The sequence below is a fragment of the Sinocyclocheilus grahami genome, unplaced genomic scaffold (genome assembly GCF_001515645.1).
Source record: "Sinocyclocheilus grahami isolate Dianchi unplaced genomic scaffold, SAMN03320097.WGS_v1.1 scaffold1824.1, whole genome shotgun sequence".
Lineage (NCBI taxonomy): Eukaryota > Metazoa > Chordata > Actinopteri > Cypriniformes > Cyprinidae > Sinocyclocheilus > Sinocyclocheilus grahami.
In genome coordinates this window covers 61,700-72,303 of record NW_015507003.1, presented here as the reverse complement: position 1 = coordinate 72,303, position 10,604 = coordinate 61,700, and the positions used below count along the sequence as shown (strand labels likewise).

Here is a 10,604-nt window from a genome sequence, read left to right as displayed (position 1 = left end):
CAAAGGAGACCTAAGACAGTTGAGCAACTAGAAGCCTGTATTAGACAAGAATGGGACAACATTCCTATTCCTAAACTTGAGCAACTTGTCTCCTCAGTCCCCAGACGTTTGCAGACTGTTATAAAAAGAAGTGGGGATGCCACACAGTGGTAAATATGGCCATGTCCCAACATTTTTTAGATGTGTTGATGCCATGAAATTTAAAATCAACTTATGTTCCCCTTAAAATGATACATTTTCTCAGTTTAAACATTTGATATGTCATCTATGTTGTATTCTGAATAAAATATTGAAATTTGAAACTTCCACATCATTGCATTCTGTTTTTATTCACAATTTGTACAGTGTCCCAACTTTTTTGGAATCAGGTTTGTAAATTTAAACATGTATTCAACATTTATTTAAGCTTATTGAACTTATTAAACACACTATTCTCTTCATTTAAAAAAGATAGTAGCAAATAAAACTAATTATATATAACATGCTGTATAAAATAAACATTTAATGTAATTTAAGGTCATAATAAATATGAAAAATGATGCCTTATATTTTTATAGTTCTAAGAGATAGAACTTTACGCAACGACGTCCAAACATGGATGAGTGATTTACAAAATAATTAAATAAAAAGTTTAATTTGAATCATAACCAAAACCTCGTAGGTCCTCTCCGTGGTAATCCCCAATGTGAAACTGATGGACCATCACAGAGAAGGGTTGGTGAGGGAGGAGTTAGACCAGATGATCTGAGATGCTATTCTGTTAACCTTTTTTTCCCGAACCGAATGTTATGGCTGTGTTAATATTGATTTCAAAGCCTAATCTTAAGATTTAAAGAAACATCTTTTAGAATCCTTTGGTTTCTGTTTTAATTCATTTTAAATCCTTTTTTTTTTAAACGTTTTTAAATTCCTTGTTTTACTGTTGTGATTATTATTATTTTTAATTATTATTTTACTTTTAGGTAAAGGACACTAAATTACCATTGTGTATGAAACGTACTATATAAATAAACATGCCCTGCCTTGCCTAACAGTCCTGGCCATCCTAAATACTGGTCACGCTCCATGAGATGAAGACATGCAGAGGTAGAGAACACAACAAACATACCCCTTTGGTTCATGAACCACCCTGTCTAACACAACACGCATTCTCCAGAATGGGGTAATGATGGGTTCATTATTTCATGATGAAGACTGACTGAATATTCAGATACTAGATGAGACTGTTTGACTTTTTTTCTTAAGACAAAGACAATTGTTTGATTTCAGGAACACACAACCAAATCCTAATGCTATTTCACGAAATAACACAACAACAGCTGATCCGTTACAACATGTACATGTCAAGTCTGTTTTATCATAGGTATATCTTATTATTCTTGCCCAGCATAAACCTCAGACTTCAGACATGGGGGCAATACCCCAGAATACTCATACATGGCAGCGGTCAAAAGCGTTGGACTTCTAAATATATGCATGCTCAGATACCCTATATATAAAGACTCACATCTCCGCACTATTTGTGAAGTATACGGTCCTTCCCTGTTGCGATGTTACAATTTAGCAAAGTTAGTGATGCAAATCCGATTAATTTTTGTGAACCTATTCTTTCGGGGAGTTTGGGTCAATGAACCGCTTCAAAGTCTATAGAAAGAATAAAGCATCCTAATAAACTCATTGATTTAGTTTAACAACTTTAAAACATAATCTGCATGCACGATAAATCATACACTCTTAAAATTGATAGTGCACAAAATATGTGTAAAAGGGTTGATAACACATTAATGCGATGTTTTGGTTTGTGTCTTACACAACTGTGTGTTACTAAACAATTTTTTATTAAGTTTTAATATAAAAGATAATAGTTTGTTTACAATTTAGATGTTTTTATTATGAAATCACACAAAGAACCATTGTTAGTTAACAGGTTATTCATTGAAATAATACTATGTGTTTTTAGGTCTGTCTACGAAGCTGCCACGAGACACAAGGCCTCAATCTTACTATTTCTCTGTACATTTAAAACACTTTAAGTTGAAGATGGTGAGGAAACTATTTTATTGTACTAAACACGACTTTAATAAATCAGTTGTTTTTAAGCGAAAGCGATGGTTCAGTCCGTTTTATTTGGTCTGTGTGATTTAGGCCTCAACCTTTTAGTTTTGTTCCAGGAAATAGGTACAACTGCAACTGCGCGTTGTCATGTCTGGCTGTTTATCTTTAAGAAAACATGAGGCCAGCTGTTTTTAACATCTCTTAATTTTTCACAATGTAAATGTTTGTTTAGCTTAAATATTAGTTTATAGTCAGTTACAAAAGTGTCAGGCATGAAGCTTATATGTATTTTTAAATAATCATAATAAAGTTACAGGTTTCCGGTAGTTGGGCTAACACTTGACAGAGTGTTACTCAAAGAGTCCTCAGCATTATCTTTTAATAAAATATTCCATTGAACGTCACTAAGACAAATTCTGTAACACCGTTCATAAATGAATATAAACATACAAATCTTTATAGAGGCAATAAGAGCAATATGGTCTTTCACGCTCCAGGCTTATTCCTGGTAAGTATACCTAAAATTGCTAGATATCTTTACTTCATCCTCATGTTTAACGGCGCTACTGTGCTAGGCCTCGCCACACCGTTGTGAGATATAAACCGCAAAGTTTTTCATGGGGTTACACTTTGAAATTTTATGTTTCACCACTCTTGTAGTATTTTCCCATCTAGTCATATTTGCTAGACATTGCGCTTTGTTTCCTAGTTTTTGCTGTCATGTTAGAGATGTGAGAGGACAATATTTCTGTGAATTTGCTTGATTTAATAAAATATCACTTTAACCTGTCCTCTTCATTCGAGACATTTACGTTATAGTATCCTAGTTTATATAATATACTAGATGGTTTCTTAATAATTCCCTTCCGTCTACACTATTCTGTCCGCTCGTTTTCTTTTTATTAAATTACGTGTACTATACTGCATTAGACTATCACAACACTTAGTCCTCAACACTTCCTCAATTGTAATTTGGATAAAGGCATGTGCAAAATCCAAAAATTGCTCGGAGAGAGGTGATTCATACTTTTATTTACCATTTATTATATGAAGAAAATGATCAAATTGCCGTTATAAACAGTGGTCTAGCCAGAAAAGAAAATCTCTGCATGCCATGTTTTGATCTAGTATGACGTCAACTAGTGTCTCAATAATTTCACAAATCATGGAACCATAATGTTGTGAAACAAGCGTCACACATAAATCCGTTACACACATACACAGACAGAGAACCTGGTTAACGTACATCTCATCGCTACATTCAGACATCACATCCAGAATTTTTCTGGTGGTTATGCAGATTGGTTCTTTGTTGGTGATAAACATGCTCGTCAAATCGGGCCAAAATTATTTTTCAGGCTTCTTACAACGTCCATTTCGTTCTTGAGGGTTTTTACACACTCAAGATCACCCGTACAATCCTGATTTGGATCGGATGCATCGTCAATGATCTTACGCATAAGATCAATCATTTGGTCTCTGTAATATTGTTTAAACATAAAGTGTATGATGTCTTTTATAGGACACGTTTTTCCCGCGGCGCAGTCGCACTCCACTTGCACATCCGCAAGCAGCGCCAGAGCTCCAGTCATGCTCCATCAGCTTTTGCTTAGCATCAGACATCCTTTTCAGAATTCGATTAGTTTCGTAAACTCCTATTTGATAATGTTGTCGCTGTTTCCTAGAATCTGGATTGACTGTTTTAATCCACGACGGTCCAAATCTTGTGCAATTTCAATTTTGGTTAATGGGTTAGAAGCCCCGAAGTGATATTATTTGAAAAATTGCAGAGTGCTACAGGATCAGACCAATTGTATTGCAACCAACTGGTATTGTACACAGCTCCAGATCTCTTGCGCAGATCTAGGAAAGTACGTGATGACCGCAGAGTTTGAGAATGGTCGCTCTTCGCTTATAGCTATGTAGCGTAGCCGTAGTCACGATGAAATAGTGACGGATCTTCTGTATAGCGTCGTACATTCGAGTGAAATAAATTGTTGAGGCAGAGGTCTTGTTTCAACTGTTGGCTGTTGTTGAGATTGGGGCGTTGCACTCATAAGTAGAGGAGGGTGAAGGGGCCTGGTGTAGGATTTCTATCAAACCGACACAGATACGCCATTGAATCAACTCATCACAAGGTCTAAACTAATCATCACTATCACGTGACGCCAATATTCTGGGTCGACTTCCTGTCAACCCTCGTCGTTATCTCCTCAGAAGAATCGGAAGAGTGATGGAAAAACGAATGCAATCAGGAGACAACAGAGATCTTTTGTATCAAAGACTAAAAAGTTATTTCACAACATATATAGTTGAGAGATACCTCGTGATCGCTTATGCATGGAACCATTATATATGCACAGGAAATGGCTAATTTAATCACACCCTCCCGGTTTGCACACGCTCACAGGATCTATACAGCGTGACCTCGGGAACACATGATTCCCCTCACATCCTGCATTCCAACAGAACCACGCTCTGGTCATTGCAAAAGAGGAACACACGTGAACTTACCCAGACAATTCAAAAGACAATCTATATTCACAAATAATATGTTTTATGTCTTATATATGCTTGATGTGTTTCCTGTAATTGGTGCAAGTTTAATCAATGTTTTATAACCCCTTTTAGTAGATAAGATTATTAATGTGTATGCAAACTACCCGATATTTGAGCTTGAATGAAAGCTTGTTTTATTGGCGTGAATGAACAAAATGATATTCGGCATCATTCTCTGATGATAATACTTTTATAAGAAGTTATTAAAACTTGCAGAAATATTCCCCACGGGGAGCATGTGATTCATGCATGATGAAGGAACAGTATGGGGCATGGCTAAGCCAATCCGTAGCCAATATCTGATTGGAACAATCGCCATGGGATGGACCAAAATCTGCCTGCAAAGCCTTTGTGGCTCGCTCGCTCGCTTGCTTGCTCTCTGGATCTTTGGCTCTTCCACCTTATTGATTAATTGATTCAACTGCATTGAAGCCTAGGCAAAGCTATTAGCATTGAAGGCTAGCGGTTAGCATTCGGTAACATTTTGTGGTCTTGAATGCAGTGTTTTGAAATGTTGAAGTGATCTAAGCTTTTGTATCTGAACTTTTAACTGAACTCTCACACTAGTGGGTTCTTTCACCTCATCTCTCTCTTTTACACTTATCCATCTGATCTCTCTTCTCCTCTCCTCCCATTGAAAAGAACGTTGACAGATGCAAACTTAATAAACCTTACTGTAACCGTTACGCGATTTTAACCAACCATCAGATTAGCGATCTCACAGTTAGTTTTAATCACGGTCGTTTAAAGGTTTGTCCTTTCCCCTTCAGCTTGTTTACTATACCAGTTTAAACGCTGTTGTTTTATTAACAATTAATTATGGTTCTCGTCCTCATTACTTTAATGCTACGTTGTGATTGATTGCATATATTATAGAGGTGCCCCTCTTATAATTTTAGTGACATCAGTAGATATTATTAATTTGCTATCCTTAAGGATTTGAAATCCTTAATTTAATTTCATAATTAATTACAGATTTGAAATTTTAATTTTATTTCATAAATTAATTTCAGTTCCTGCTTTCACATAGCAAAAAAAAAAATCTACTGATTAATTTAATTATAAATTGCTCTTATCTAATGACAACAACATTAGAATTTTTTATCATTAACTATCAATAGGGCTCTGAAATTTTGAATTGCATTTGTAAGTAATTAGGGTGGTACGGATTAAGCTAATTATAATTGCCCTTATGATTGTAATAACATCAGTAGGTATTAGTAACTTGCTATCCTTAGGGATTCAACATTTCTAATTTAATTTCATAATTAATTACAGATTTGAAATTTTAATTTCATTTAATAATTAATTACAGTTCCTGTTTCCATATTGGAACAATATTTGCTGATCAGTTCAATTGTAATTGCTCTGATAATTTTAATGACAAACATCATTAAGATTTTAATCCTTAACTGTCAATAATGCTCTGAAATTTTAATTTCATTTAATAATTAATTACAGTTCCTGTTTCCATATTGGAACAATATTTGCTGATCAGTTCAATTGTAATTGCTCTGATAATTTTAATGACAAACATCATTAAGATTTTAATCCTTAACTGTCAATAATGCTCTGAAATTTTAATTTCATTTAATAATTAATTACAGTTCCTGTTTCCATATTGGAACAATATTTGCTGATCAGTTCAATTGTAATTGCTCTGATAATTTTAATGACAAACATCATTAAGATTTTAATCCTTAACTGTCAATAATGCTCTGAAATTTTAATTTCATCTGTAGCTCATTAGGTTTGGGTTACCCTGCTTCAAGGTACTTGTTGATTAATTTGAATTTTAACTGCTCTCATCAATTTTAATAACATCATTAAATTTTAACCAGGAAATACCATTTGTAATTTGAAATTATAATTTTATTTGCAATTAAGTTCTGCATCTACCTGTTAGGCCTTCTTTTCTCTCTCCTTCAGTTATTTAATTAACCCAGATAAATTTTCATAAATTTGCCCGTTTGGCTTAAGCATGTTAGTGGCAAAACCCCAAAAGGAAAATTAGGGTTTTCCTCAGTACTTAGGTTATTTATTTTATTTATTTAGTCATTTATTAGACGCTTTTATCCAAAGCGACTTACAAATGAGGACAACAGAAGCAATCAATTGTAGTATTAAAACAACTAAAACAGATCCAAAACTAAAACTTTATAAATACTACCTATACACATTTTTTAAATAAAGAGATTCAATTAAAATTAAATTAAAAAGTGACAAATGCATACAACAAAATTTCAAAACTTAACATTTAAATGGGAAACAAAAAAATAAAGCTAAAAACAATTCAAAATATTAAAGAACACACGGTATAAGAGTAAGATTATTTTCCTGGCCAAGAAAGAATATCTTTCCTGCATACAGTACTAGCATTAACTTAGCATGTAGCAAAAGATCAAACATTCAGTGACTTCGAATTGTGAGCAGCACACAGAGACAATCAATTGTGAATATAAGGGATTTAATAAATGAAACTATATCTAACATTTAACTAAGCAAAATACATATATACAGAATGAAGCAAAGTAAGGAAAAGAGAGAGAAGAGCAAAAGAATGGCAGTATTTCACATCAATTAACCACAATCTAATGAGAATCATCAAAGAATAAAAAAAAATCACCTTAAAAGGGGCTCAAGCTTACACACGCATCTAAATAGTTGTAAACAGTTACTTGCATTGGCTTCGTTGCTGAAACAAGAGTCCTGATGCGATAAACACGGAGGTTCTTGATGAGTTCTTTAGGAGTGAGCTGGAAGTTTACTTCTGGTTCTTCTGAAGATAGGAAAGTCCACAGCGGATCGACAGAGTTACTTGAAGATGAAAAACTGCCGGAAAATCAAACTCAAGAGGAGAGGTTTTTTTTTGAGTCTTGGAAAGTGTCATCTCAAAAGAAGAGGTTTTCTGAGCAAAGATCATTTCGAGTTAATGACTTTTGAGAGTTTCTATTCACACCCACCTTTTGCGTGGAATAGCCAATACCAGGCATGAATTCTTGAGCGGGAGAAGTTTTCTTTGTCTCCCTTTATGGCCCATTTGCATGTTTATGGCCGGTCTGGAATATTGGTGCAGTTTTACCCCAAAATATAGTACAAATCGTATGATGCATTTCACAATCACATACTGTACATCATTGTTTGAGGAATAAAGAGCAGATCATATCGATACCAAGAAAGAAACATTTAGAATATATTAAACCAGAGATACATTCATACACCTGAATATCAGCGTTTAGGGCTTAACTAATACAAATAACGAGTGGTAACTCAGCTAATCTAATAGGGAAATATACAAACACCACATGCATATACCAGATACATTTGTAACTGATTAATTATTGTCTAAATAAAGAAAAGGTCTTTATATGTGTGTGTGTTATGTGAGCTTGTTGTAGTTTGCTGGTCAGCCAGGCCCATCGCCGCCTGGCACCGGGGGGTCATTTACTTCTCTTTGGAAACTGTTTGAAGTCAGTTGGGGAGATGATAGTGGTAGACTGCTTAGCATCTCCTTGATAGTGGGGAGAACCATTTGGCAATTTAGCACCCATATAAATGTATAATCTGTGGCCAGGACTGTAATTTACTGTATATGCAAATGTCAAAGGGAACATTTCCCATTTCCCCACTTACACCTCTGTTTGTTTCTGTTTTGTTTTGTTTTCTCTTCTTCAAGGTCTGTGTCAGTCTAGGTTCTAGATCTCCCTCACCACGCCAAAACACGTCTCACACAACAGACTCTGTTGGCCACTGGGAGGACCTCGAGACATGGCTAAGTGTTGCAACAGAAAGCCTCCTACCTAAGGCTGCTGAAACACTGAAGCATCAGACACAGAACCAGCTGAATGACAACATAACAAGCCTCATGAGACAAGACCCAATTCAGAGCAACAGTCACAAAGAGCTAGCCAAGATCACAGGCTCCTTAAGTCACACACTCATCGCCACCCTCAAGCTGAGCGACAGGCACATCGCCCATCTCCAAAAGGAGCTCAGACGCACACAATGGGTGGGAAGGGCCTGATGAAGTGGAACAAGGCGCCGAGGAGGAGATCACTAGGCTAAAAGAGACCCTAGCAGCTACTACCCAAGAGATGGAACAAGGCAAGGATGACTACGCTGATCTCTCCAACAAGCTACAATATGCAGAACAGCTCCTGGAAAAGGCAAAGGCCAACTTCAGAGACAAGAACAGCTGAATTAAAGCCCTTGAAATTTACCTGGATGAGTCAAGAAATGAGATCAGCCACCTAACACAACAGTCAGGTTACATCAAAGAGAAGTCCGACAGCATCAGAGAGGAACTCGGACATGCCTACGAGCTGCGCCCTGAGCCTGCAAGGACCCGACGGGCACCAGTCTCACCCCTACCAAGCAGGACCGAGTCCCCTGTTCCTGGACTGACACGTGATCAAAAGGGGGAGGGGGCAGTGCTGAAACATTCACCGGCTCTCTCTGAAGAACTTTACCTCACGACAAAGCTAAAAGAACTTGCTCCAGCCAGCCACATCACATGGCTTGGACCTCAAAGACCTCAACAAGCTCCCCAGAAACATTAGCAAATTCACCCCAAGTGTGCCAGGTAGCCAGGATGTCCAAGCTTATCTGCAAGACGTCGATTTCCATCTGGAAATGAGACCCAATGTCACTGACAAAGATAGACTCTATGTGCTCCGAACAACATCCAGCCCTGAAGTGCGCAGTTTCCTGAACCGACAGCCTGCTCACACAAAGACTGATTACCAACTGCTCCGAGAAGCCCTCATTAAAGAATTCGCTGACCCTGAGTCAGAACAAGGACTAGTGGCTGCCCTGGAGACGAAACAAGGTCGTCATGAATCTCCTCAAGCCTACTACAGCTGACTCAGATGAGCATACTTCAGAACTCGCAACGAACCGGACATGGAAGACGATCTGAACTTCAAAACTCTCTTCCTGCGAAACCTCCATCCTGGAGTAAGCCACCATCTTGGTGTTCTCGCATGTCCACGAACAATGAATGCTCAGCAGTTGCGAGACTTGGCGCATAAAGCCTACGGCAAACAAAAGATGGCCTCAGAAAAGGGCGCCAAATCCACAGCAGTTCTTGACTTCAACACTCAAAGTAAGGAGCTGGCTCTAGAGGGCACTCAACATCAAGACCATGCTAAGCTGCCACACAAAAAGTGAAACACACCCTCGTCCAACAGAGAACGGGACTCCCACGCTGGTACCCGACCTAAACAGAGGAACAACCACTGGGATGGACCACGTGGACAACAACACTCACCTGGACGTCACTGGGAAAAATATTGGGACCAATCCAGACCTCGTGAGAATCAATGGGACAGATCATGGAATCAACCAAACTCATTTGGAAACTCAAGAGGAAAAGGCTCGTGGGAATCCAACGGAACCTCCAAGGGAAAACGACAAACACACCCTGGAGCAACCAGTCCAAGGAATCGACGAAAGAATTCGCAAACATTCCAAGCTGACCGAGCTCAAACTAAATCCACACAAGAACAAAAGACATCACTGTGTTTTGACTCACAAGAGCTGATGAAAATGATGATTAAAGAGTTCTTCCAACGAAAGGAGGGGGATTGGAAGTGGGAAAAGAAAGATAAACCAGATTCAGCCTGACTAGCAGCTGGAAGAGAAGGCAGCGACCAGCTGACCCAGCCAGTGTAGTGTCATCTGCTGCTCATCTTAGGAACCACACTTAGTCTTGGGTTTTTGATGCCAGAAGATACACTTCATTACATCATCAAGAATAAAGTGGAGAAGTTCTCTGCAGAAAACATCTCCAGAATGTTTTTCTGCTTCTCTTTATATACAGTTTTGACTTTAAGGCGTGGGGTATATTTCCATACAGTTTTCCTTATGCATATAATTCGATATTTCCCTAGAAAAGGGGCCCCAAGTCTTGTTATGGTAAAGAAAGAAAGCCCACACTTATTTTTCCAGATGTTTCTCATCTGAGGGTCTGGGTATTTTGCCACGTAGGC

The 10,604-nt window shown here is 37.6% G+C and overlaps 1 pseudogene; it reads left to right on the top strand.

Annotated features, from left to right (window-relative positions):
• Positions 1 to 10,239, top strand: part of LOC107572856 (uncharacterized) — a 16,464-nt pseudogene extending 6,225 nt beyond the window's left edge.
• Positions 10,240 to 10,604: the final 365 nt, after the last annotated feature.